This window comes from Choloepus didactylus, chromosome 9, assembly GCF_015220235.1.
Source record: "Choloepus didactylus isolate mChoDid1 chromosome 9, mChoDid1.pri, whole genome shotgun sequence".
NCBI lineage: Eukaryota > Metazoa > Chordata > Mammalia > Pilosa > Megalonychidae > Choloepus > Choloepus didactylus.
The window spans coordinates 135259610-135270059 of record NC_051315.1 but is presented as its reverse complement, the minus strand read 5'-3'; positions in this window follow the sequence as shown (position 1 = coordinate 135270059).

Here is a 10450-nt window from a genome sequence, read left to right as displayed (position 1 = left end):
CTCCGAGCCTCCATTTCATCTCTAGTGACAATAAGAAGATCCAACTACAGTCAGGGTTTAAAGCTGCCTTCCAGCGTGGTTTCCCCAACTCAAATCTTCTGCAGGAATCTGACATCTACACCGGGAAGAGGGTCGGCACCTTCTATTGGACTCAGAGCAGAGAGCCAGACCCCGACCGCCCCACCATCCCCGCCACCTCTGACCATCCCCAACCATCTCCCTGACCACTGCCCCTGACCCCCACTCCCCGCTTCCTGCTTCAGGACCCACCGGCTCCGCCCTCATTGCCCCCTCCCCGCGCTGCCGGGACTGGTGTGAGGTGGGTCCCAGGTGCTCACTGCTGGCCCGGGTGGTCACAGGCACCTCCTCCCCTTGACCCCGCGACCCCAGCCAGGGCGTGTGTCCCTCGGGAGGCGGTGGGAGCTCTCGGATGGTCGGCTTGGCTGATTTAGCCTGAACTTCAGGAGAAACACACGCTGTGGGTCCCTGGGGAGGGCTCCGAGGGAGCCCCGTGAGGCTGGGGTCCTGGGGGACGCCGGGGGCACTGTCTGCACATGTTGGACGTTTTCAGAAACAGAATCAGCGGGGGATGGGGTTCCGGTCCATGTTTTTAGGGGGAGCTGGGGGAGGAGATCCAAAGCGTCCCTGAGAAGGGATGTCCTTAAATCTGAGATCATTCCCATTTTGCCAAGTTACAGCCGCAATCAACGTCACCCCCCGGGGCAGGAAGCAGCGCTGCTTTCCTTGTCTCTGTCCTTGCCGGGGCCTGGCCCGCGGCCTCGATCCCTGGGAAACACCGTGTCCCCGTTTGTCCCGTCTGGGGGAAGGCTGGCACAGAAGGCCACGTCTCCCCGGGAAGGAAGCTGTGCCCTGGCCGGGTCTGGGCTGCCCCGGAGCTGAGGACGCTCTGGGTGTTGGAACTTCTCTGAGTGCCTCCCCGACACCGGCCTTCAGCTTCATTTCCTGTCTTTCCCCTTCTCCCCACCGGAACTTCTCCCAGGCGGGTCTGCAGAACTCTCCGGGAGAGTTCTGCATTTCTGCTAATTTCAGTTTTGCTTTTGAGGGAGTCCAAGCAGCTTGTGATTATGGTTCAACCAAGAGAAGCGGCTTTATTTTCATGCACTGAGGTGCATCTGAAGCACAGTCTCCTTACTGAATGCAGAGTGTGAGGTGGTCCACTCTGACCATGGGCCTCTCCAAGGTCTCTGAGACACTTGGCCTTGCTGGGGCCTGTTTGTCGCATCTGGCCTGATGCCCCCAGAGTGGGGGCAGAGCGTGCGTTTGTGCAAGGGTCTGCAGGTGCCCAGGCTCTGCCCTCTCGCAGGCCCAGCCAGGGGTGTTTGCCCTCGGGGCCGCCGAGTGAGTTTTGTCTCGTCAGGAGGAGCATTCTGGGAATCTGATGTCTCACGCTGTTGTGGGTGACGTGGAACTGAAAATGGGGCAAGAGTGATGAGGGTGGAGAGAGGCTTGGGTTCCCGCCAAGGCCGGGGTGCCCCGTACAGGGATTTGGGGAGGTCTCGGGCCTTCGTGAGATGCCTGGGGCCCACGCTCGGCCTCCGCCCGCTCCCAGGAACACGTGGCGCTGTCTCCCCCGGAGCAGGGCGGCCCCTTTCGCTCACCCCGAGTCCCGGCGCCCAGGGCGCCTGGCAGGGCCCCTCTGCCACCTCCCCTCCCCTGCCCCCGCGACGAGGTGCCCCACGAGGAGCTGGGGGTCCTTCCTCGCTGTTCCTTGGGCTTTCCCTTCACGCCCTGGGGACGGGTGGCAGGTGCAAATACAATTATACGTAGATACCTAAGCGGCCCTTCCTCTTCACTCACAAACTCCGTATCAGCAAATTCACCAACCTGCCGACATTTGTTCGAAGTCTGCACATCAGTGCCCGCGATGCTCCCCTCATTGTGGCCATGCACCGAGCGGCGAAAGATTTGAGTCGCCCGATGGCCCGTTCCCTGCCTGCTTCCTTCTCATCCTGTAAACAAGTGTCCTTTCTGTGCAATATTTAGTGCTACTTTTTTTTGCATTTTTGTGCTTTTTTGGTGATTCTGCTGTTTAAAATGGCTCCACAGGGAGGCTGCAGCGCTGTCTGGTGTAAGGGCAAGGGGCTGGGACGTGCCTGGCGGAGAAAGCACGGGCATTTGTTTGGCTTTGTTCAGGCTGAGAGTTCAAAGTTAATAAATCAACAAAATATATCAAATAAGGAGTCTGTAAACAGAAACACAGGCAGGACAAGGTTATGTGTCGATCGGCTCTCGGGCTCCCCTGTGTTTCAGGGTTCGCGAGTTCATTGTCACCGAGGCATCAGAGACCGTAACTCCTGTGACTAGACACACACGTGCATATGTCATACGTGTACTTTACCAACATGTGTGTGTGTTTCGCATAATTCTTTATTATGTTTTCTCCCAAGCATGTTGAGCCCCGTGAGGGCCTCACTGAATTTCTCTCCACGTGTTTATTTGGCAGGTGAAACAGGTGTGGTTTCTGTCAGGTTTGCGACTTTCCTCTCTGGGGACTCGTCATCCCGGTACCTCGTGGTCAGCTCTGGAAATGCCGAGGACACCGGGAAGCTAAGGAAACAGTTCTGTCAGCTTTTGTTTCATGTATTTGGAAACTGTCAGGTCTTCTGGCTTTAGTTTCCAAGCTGCTGAAAGAAATATCACACAATGGGTTGACTGAAGCAACAGGAATTTACCGGCTCACAGTTTTGAACCTACATAAAGTCCCAAATCAAGGCGTTGGCAAGGTGACACTTTCTCCCTGGAGACAGTGGCCTTCTGGGGCTGCTGCCGGGGATCCTTGGTCCTTGGCTTTTCTGTCATGCGGTGGCATCTCCTCCTTTCTCTTCTGGTTCTGTTGACTTCCAGCTTCCCGCTGCTCCCTGTGGCTTCTCTTCCCGTGTCCAATTTCCTTTGCTCACAAGGACTTTGGCCTCCTGGGTTGTGGCCGCCCCTCATTCGGTTTAGGCACCTTAACTAACGATGTCATCAAAGGTCCTGCTGAAAACGGGTCCACGGCCACAGGCCCGGGCTGGGACCCGAACTCGCCGTCTGTGGGGACACGATTCAACCCCCAACAGCCACAAACATTTAGGATTTTTATGTCTTCCTGACAAATGAGCCTTTATCACTATGAAATGCCCCTCTCTACGCCTTGTAATACTACTGGGTCTGATGCTGATGTTCCATAGCAGCTTTCTTATGTTATAGATGATACTGCAGATCTTTTTTTGTCATTTTAATGTTCAACCTGTCCATGTGTTTATATTTTAAGTGTGTGTCTTGTAGACAGTGAATAGTTGGCTCTTGGGTTTTCACTCAGCCTGGCAATCTCTGCTTCTATATGTATTTAACGTAATTATTGATTTGGGTGGCTATCAATCCACCATCTGTTATTTGTTTTCTGATTGTTATAGATCACTATTTAAAAAAATTCTCCTGTTTCATTCTTCTGTTCTTCCTTTCCTGCCTTTTTTGGGCTAATTGAATATATATATTTTCTCTCTCTCTCTCTAAATATATATATATATATATATATTACTTCATTTTAATTCTTCTACTGGTCTTTTAGCTATGCCTCTTTATATTATTTTTTAGTAGTTATTCTAGAGGTTGTAATAAATATCCTTAACTTATCATAGTCCATTTATTTCTTCACATAAAATGTAAGAACCTAGCAATAGTCTAATCTACTAACCCCATCCTTTAAGGAATTGTCATGTGTTTAACTTCTACATACATTATAACTCTAAAATGCAATGTTATTATTTTTACTTTAAAAAGTCTGTTGTTTTTAAAGAAATGAAGAAGGTTGGATTCTCTGGGGAACAGATGCTGGGATGGAGTGGGGAGTGTACATGTTTTATTGGAGCGGACGCTTGTGGATGGAGAAGGGGGGAAGCAGGACTGGGTGGGGGGAGCCATCAGGCCACACTGCACAGCTGGAGTCTGCCCGGTGGGTCTCCCGAGCGGAGGGGTCCGTGGGAGCGGTCAGCGCGGGGCAGGGGTGCTCAGCCTCGCCTGGCGCCTCTCCTGGGCCACCTCTGCTCAGAGCCATCATTTCTCCAGATTTTTTTCCTCTGTTCTTTCTCTCCTTTCCCTTGGGATTCCATATATGATAAACCACTTAACATTCTCCCACAGGTTACTGAGGTGCTGTTCTTTTTACATATTTTTTTCTCTTCATCTTCAGATGGGATGCTTCCTATCGCTACCTGCTTTTTTTCTCTTAAGCCCATCCAGTGAATTTGCATTTTGGAAATCATGTATTTTAGATATCTGGATCTCTTTTACAGTTTTCACTCCTCTGCTTCTATTTTCCTCTGAGTCCTGCAGCTACTTGTAATAGACGCTTTAATGTCCTTGTCTGCCAATCCCAGCATTGGAGATGTTTCTGGGTCTGCTTCAATTGACCAGTTTTTCTTTTCTTGCATATGGGTCACATTTCCCAACTGCTTCTCATGTCTGCTTCTTTGTCCTGAGTATTATGCGAGAGAATGTATATAGAGGGCCCTGCCTGGTGGAAGTGTCCCCCGCGATGTGTAGAATGAGAGATGTCTCCTTTGTGGTCAGTTTTGTTCTGGCAGCAGTTAGGAGGCTGGTTTGTTGTCTGTTTTGGTTTCACTCCAGTCCTAGTGTGGTATTTCCCTGAGGCTTTTCTCCCTTCCCCAAGGCCTGGCCTTTCTGGGCTCTTGGCCAATGTTTGCGGAGCAGCAGGGAGACTGGGCTGGGGTTTCCCTGGCCCGAGAGCCCCTCGCTTCCCCACTCAGCTCCCAGCCCTGCAGTAGCAGCTCTTTGCTGGCCTTGTGGAGTCTTGCCCTGCACACTCGGAAGCCCGTCTCAGACAAGGGCACTCAGGGGCCCCCACAGACTTCCGGGCCCTTCACAACTTAGCTCCCTCCTCCGTGGTTTCCTGCTGTTGGGGATCGAATCACACCCCTCACCACTGACATGTTCAAGTCTTAATCCTCGTCCCTGCGGATGTGAACCCATTTGTAAACAGGATCTCTGAAATGCTGTTATTTGTTAAGGTGAGGCCAACCTGAATGGGGAGGACCGTGAGTGAGGCCAACCTGAATGAGGGAGGACGGTGAGCGAGGCCAACCTGAATGGGGGAGGACCGTGAGCGAGGCCAACCTGAATGGGGGAGGATGGTGAGCAAGGCCAACCTGACTGGGGGAGGACCATGAGCGAGGCCAACCTGAATGAGGGAGGACGGTGAGCGAGGCCAACCTGAATGGGGGAGGACTATAATCCTGCATGGCCGAGGTCTTTACAAGCAAAGGAATTTGGTCCTGAAGTAGAAGGCAGAAGTCAGCAGAAACCTGATGGGTGGCACAGGAGAGAGGTGGCCATGTGACCTTGGGGATGGCTGGGATGAGAGAGACTCGTAAGAAAGCAAGCCCTGATGCCTCGACATTGGACCTCGAGCCTCCAAGACTGGATGACAATGATTCCTGCTGTTTAAACCCACTGGGGTGTGGCATTCTTCATGGCAGCCCTGGCAAGCTGCGACACCTGCCCTGCAGTTCCCGGGAGCACCTGTGTCCTCATCTCAGAGAACTCGTCCTCCTGCTGCAGCTCCCCTCCTGGGAGGGGAAACATGCCTGGGTGGGCCACTAGCCGAGGGAGAGCACGGACCCACACTGCCTGGCATCCAGAGCCTGAACGCAGTTGCCTTGTGCGTTTGTCCATTTACAGCGGCTGTGGCAGGGCAGGCCCAGTCCTGGTGACTCTGCTGCAAGTGGAGAAACCTCGATCATCCTGCCAACCACAAGGGACTCTGGGCTAGCTACAGGCAGGGAGGACGCTCCTGCCTGACGTGCTGTGAAAACCTACCTGGCAGCTCCCCAGATCACTCAAGCAGAGAAACAGCCCCTAGTTTAAACCTGGAGTTGCTGGGAGGCGCGACAGAAGCATGTGGCCGAGGAACACAAGCAAATCACCCCTTCCTTGTGGGGGGGGGGGGCGTGTCGGTGGGTGCACCGCCAAATTACCACCGAATGTGGAGCACCCTCGGACAGCATGAACTGGATCGGCTCAGCGTGTTTCATCTGGTGCCTTCCCAGTGCTGCCCGCCTTCCTGCGTGGCACATGGGAGCGCGTCTTCTGAAGCCGCAGCGCGAGCAGGCAGCCTTGGGGTTCCGGGTAATCGAGGGAATGAGCTTGAAGGGATCCGACATGCTCTCGGCTGCAGGTGGGGGCCGGGGGGTGCCTCCCCCTGCCGTGGCCTTGGGGTGCTGATAGCTGCATTCACAGCAGGCCTCTCCCTGAGGACAGACCCATGGAGAAGCGAGGCAGAGCCCCGGTCAGGAGGACGGCAGGCTCCAGGCCCTCCCAGTGGCCCCACCCTGGACTCCCCGGGAGGGTCCTGAGTCCGGGCTATCCTTCCTTCCACTCTAAAAGTCACAAACTGGGGCTTACAACAACAGATCAGTGTCTCCCAGCCTCGGAGGCCAGAGGTCCCTATTTGGGTGTCTGTCCTGGCCCTCTGGGAGCCTGCGGGGTCCAGTGAGGCTGGAGTCCATGGGGCCCCTGGGCTGGTGGCACAGCCCGACTGCTGCCTCTTCCCGTGTCCGTCCCCTCTTGGTGTCTGTCTTCTCCTTGGAAGGAGGCTGCCTGTGTTGCATAAGAACCCTCCCCCCACATCTGGTTTGGCCTCCTGCTACCTAATCGCATCGCCAAAGACCCCATTTCCAGACGGGGTCGTGTCCGTGGGCTCAAGATGCGGCATGGACATGTCCTTCTGGGGGACATGGTTCCATCCCCAGGAGATGGTCCCAGCCCTTGTCAGCCTTTGCTGTCCGCCAGGCCTGGGCTCCCTCGCTCTCCGTGACACCCCAGAGCTCAGATGCCCTGTTGACTGGACTGAACCTGAGGAGGGTTCCAGGAGGTGCCCTGTGTCTCCACAGCAATGGCTCGCCCAGAAACCCCCAAATCTGGCTTTCTGAAGCCCTTCATTAGAGATTCATCCCGGGCAGTGTGGCCTGGAAAGTTCGAGCTCCGTGCTCTTCTGCATCACCGAGTCCACACACCCGCTGTGAGTGAGTTTATCGGTTCCCCCCGCGGCAGGGAGGGTGTGTGTGTGTGTGGGGGGGGCAGCTCTCAGGGGCGGCAGAAGAGGGGTCAACATGGGGTGTGATTAAGGGACCCTCTGAGCTCATGGCGAACTTGGCCCTGGGTCTTGGTTTTCAGGACAACAAAGGAAAACTGGGCTATGGTGGGAGAACAGTTTTGTGGCGGTTGTGTTGAGGGAGGGCTCTGGCCTTAATCGGAGAGGAGGATAGAGCCGAGGCCTGGCCGTCGTGCCCGAGGGCTGCCACAGGGAACCATGAGCAATGCCTGGCTGTGCTTTCTCCTCTCTGCACCCAAGAGTAATTGCTTTTGTTTATGGATTTTCTGAAATGCGCTTCTAATTTGAGTGCCCCTGAATTATGAGCTATGCCAGCTCGTGCATAACAAACAGGTTTCACTGACAAATGCACCAGCGGCAGGAGCATCTTCTGCAGACTCGGGCGCCAGGAAGCCTGACGCTGCTCCAGCGATGCTTCTCCTCGTCCCTCGGCCCTGCTGGGTGCTGACCGGGCATCGCGAGTGGCCGGAATGCCACGACAGCCTCGCTGCGCCCCCGGCCCCACTGCCGGCACCGCCTGTCCCTCTGAAGGACAGGGTGGCTGTGTCCAGCCCTGACGGAGCCTCCTGAGGCTCCCGGCCTCTCGGCGCAGGAGGCAGGCACGGCGGGAGGTGACCCTGTGACCAAGATGGCGGGAACGCAGCTGCCCTGCCTCTGGGGGTCGCGGGTCTGCGGGGCCCCCTGCTCCACGCTGGGTCTTGGGACCGAGCAGCTCCTTCGCCGCGTGGCTCTGCCTCTCCAGGGCCTTGGCGTCCTCTCCGTTCAGGCCCCCGTTGTGCCCTCCTCTGGGTCCCCGTGGCTCTTTCTAAATCTCACTGTTGAGTGTGCGATGGGACAGCCCCATGCGGAGTCGCTGGACATTGCAGAAGGGAGTTGGGAGGGACTCCTTCCCCAGGCGCGCCCCGAGCCCGCGGCACCATCCCTCACACTCGCTGCCCGGGGCCTTTCCGCACACACGTGGTTGCCGTCCTGGGAGGTCGGGGGCCGGGGCCTTCGGTCTGGCCTCGGGCGCTGTCTGCGCGTCTTCACCCAGGCACGCTGGGTCTGCGGTGCCCCCTCGGCCCCCTGCTTCTCCCAGCTCTTGTCTGGGGTCAGTGGGTGCCAGTGGGCCCTGGGCTGTCCTGCTGCCAAGCCCACATCGTGGTTCGGTGCTGGTCCTGCTCATGGGGAGCGGCTGCGGGGGGATGGCCGTGGCTGAGACCCAGGACGCCGGGGCCCGGGGCCCGCACGGCCCTTCACAGTGGGGCTGTGGGCTGGGGGTGCTGGCTGCCATGCCTGCTCACCGCCCTGCCCTCGCCCTCGGTGCTCCAACCCCAGCCGGGGAGGAGCCCAGGCCAGGCCCTTCCTGTCGCAGCCCCAAGGCCCCCAGGTCACCTCGAAAAGACTGAAAGGCCCTGGGAGGCCCCGAGGTCCTTCCTGCCCTCCACATCCACCTGCTATCTTCACCCACCCACCCCCCACCTGCTTGTGCCTAGGAAACTCCCCCCAGGGCCTTTGCTCTAGGGTCCCTACTTCCCTGGACGTCCACTGGGTTCAACTCTCACCCCTCCCTGCCCTGCCTAGGGCCGTCTCCTGAGTGCTGATGCCCCTGATGCACCTCCAGTCCTGCAGCACTGCACCCATTCCCCCCAGTTCTGCAGCCTCCACACCCAGTCCTGCAGGAATCACACAGAACAGGTACCCGGATGTGTAGCCATCAGCCATCATTCACGTGTGGGAGAAAGTTCTGTGCCTTCTTCGAGAACATGGTACCCCCACTTAGGTTTGCTACGTCTCAGGGTGTCCGGAGAAGAAAGGGTTGGTCTTCTGATCACGGTTCTGAGGTGACGGCCACAGGCTGGGATATGCTGGGATCTAAGGAGACTGGGCATTCTCACTGCTCGGAGGGATGGGTGTACCCTGGAGGGGCTGAGGGGCTGTGGGAGGACAGGGAGGCTTTCCGGGCTGTGGGAAAGGCTCAGAGGCGTCCCTGCACCGGTGGGCCCAGGTGTCCTCCGTCACTGGCCACACTGGGCCTTCTGGTGTCCTCGTCTGTCCTAGTTTGCTAATGCTGCAGAATGCAAAACACCAGAGATGGATTGGCTTTTATAAAAAGGGGGTTTATTTGGCTACACAGTTACAGTCTTAAGGCCATAAAGTATCCAAAGTAACACATCAGTAATCGGGTACCTTCATTGGAGGATGGCAAATAGTGTCCGGAAAACCTCTGTTAGCTGGGAAGGCACGTGGCTGGCGTCTGCTCCAAAGTTCTGGTTTCAAAATGGCTTTCTCCCAGGACGTTCCTCTCTAGCAAGCTTGCACCTCTTCAAAACGTCACTCACAGCTACTCTGCTCCGTTCAGTCTCTCTGAGTCAGCACGTTTATATGGCTCCCCTGATCAAGGCCCACCCTGAATGGGCAGGGCCACGCCTCCATGGGAGTATCCCACGGAAGGCACCACCCACAGCTGGGTGGGGCACATTCCAAGCAAATCTAATCAGCACCAAAAGTCTGTCCCACAAGACTACATCAAAGATAATGGCATCTGGGGGACACAATACATTCAAACCGGCACATCGTCCCTTCTGGGGCCTTTGTGGCCCTGGCTCCTGGCTCTAGAACGGAGGCCCCTAGGTCTTGTTTGATTTGGGGACGGCTGTTGCATCTGGAGAGCCGGATGTCTGACTCAGAGTTCAGCTCCTTTACTTTCTAAGGCTCTTGGGCAACGTTCACCCGTGTCATGGAGAGCTTCTAAGGCAGCTGTCTCCGTCCCAGTTTGTGTTTTCCAGCCCCTGGAAGGGCTGATGTCCATGCAGCCGCATTATTCACCGTCTCCCCTGGCCTTTTCCCTCATGCTGACTGTCACTGGATTTCCCTCGGGGGGGCTTCCAGCTAAGTAGGCGACTGGGTGCCTGTGTGAGGTCCCCAAGCTGCTGGGACACGGACACAAACCCAGTGGCTTAAAGCAGCATGCGTTTATTATCTTACACTCCTCAAGTCAGAAATTCGAGACGGGCCTCCCCGGGCTGAAGTGAAGGGGAGGCAGGGCTGCTTCCTGCTGGAGGCTGGAGCTGTCTCAGCTTCTAGAGGCCGCCAGGTTCCTCGGCTCAGCCCCCTCCTCCGCCTTCAAGGCCCACAGCAGGGCAGCTTCCTCTCTCCTCTCCCCTCCCCTCCCTCCCTCTCTGCCCCCCTCCCTCCTAATGCCCTTGGGATGACATTTGCCCTCCTGCATAAACCAGGAGACCATCCTCGTCTGCAAAGTCCCCTTTGCCACGTCAGGCCATGTTTTCACAGCTTCTGGGGATCGACACGTGGAAATCTTTGGGGTCGTTATTCTGCCGG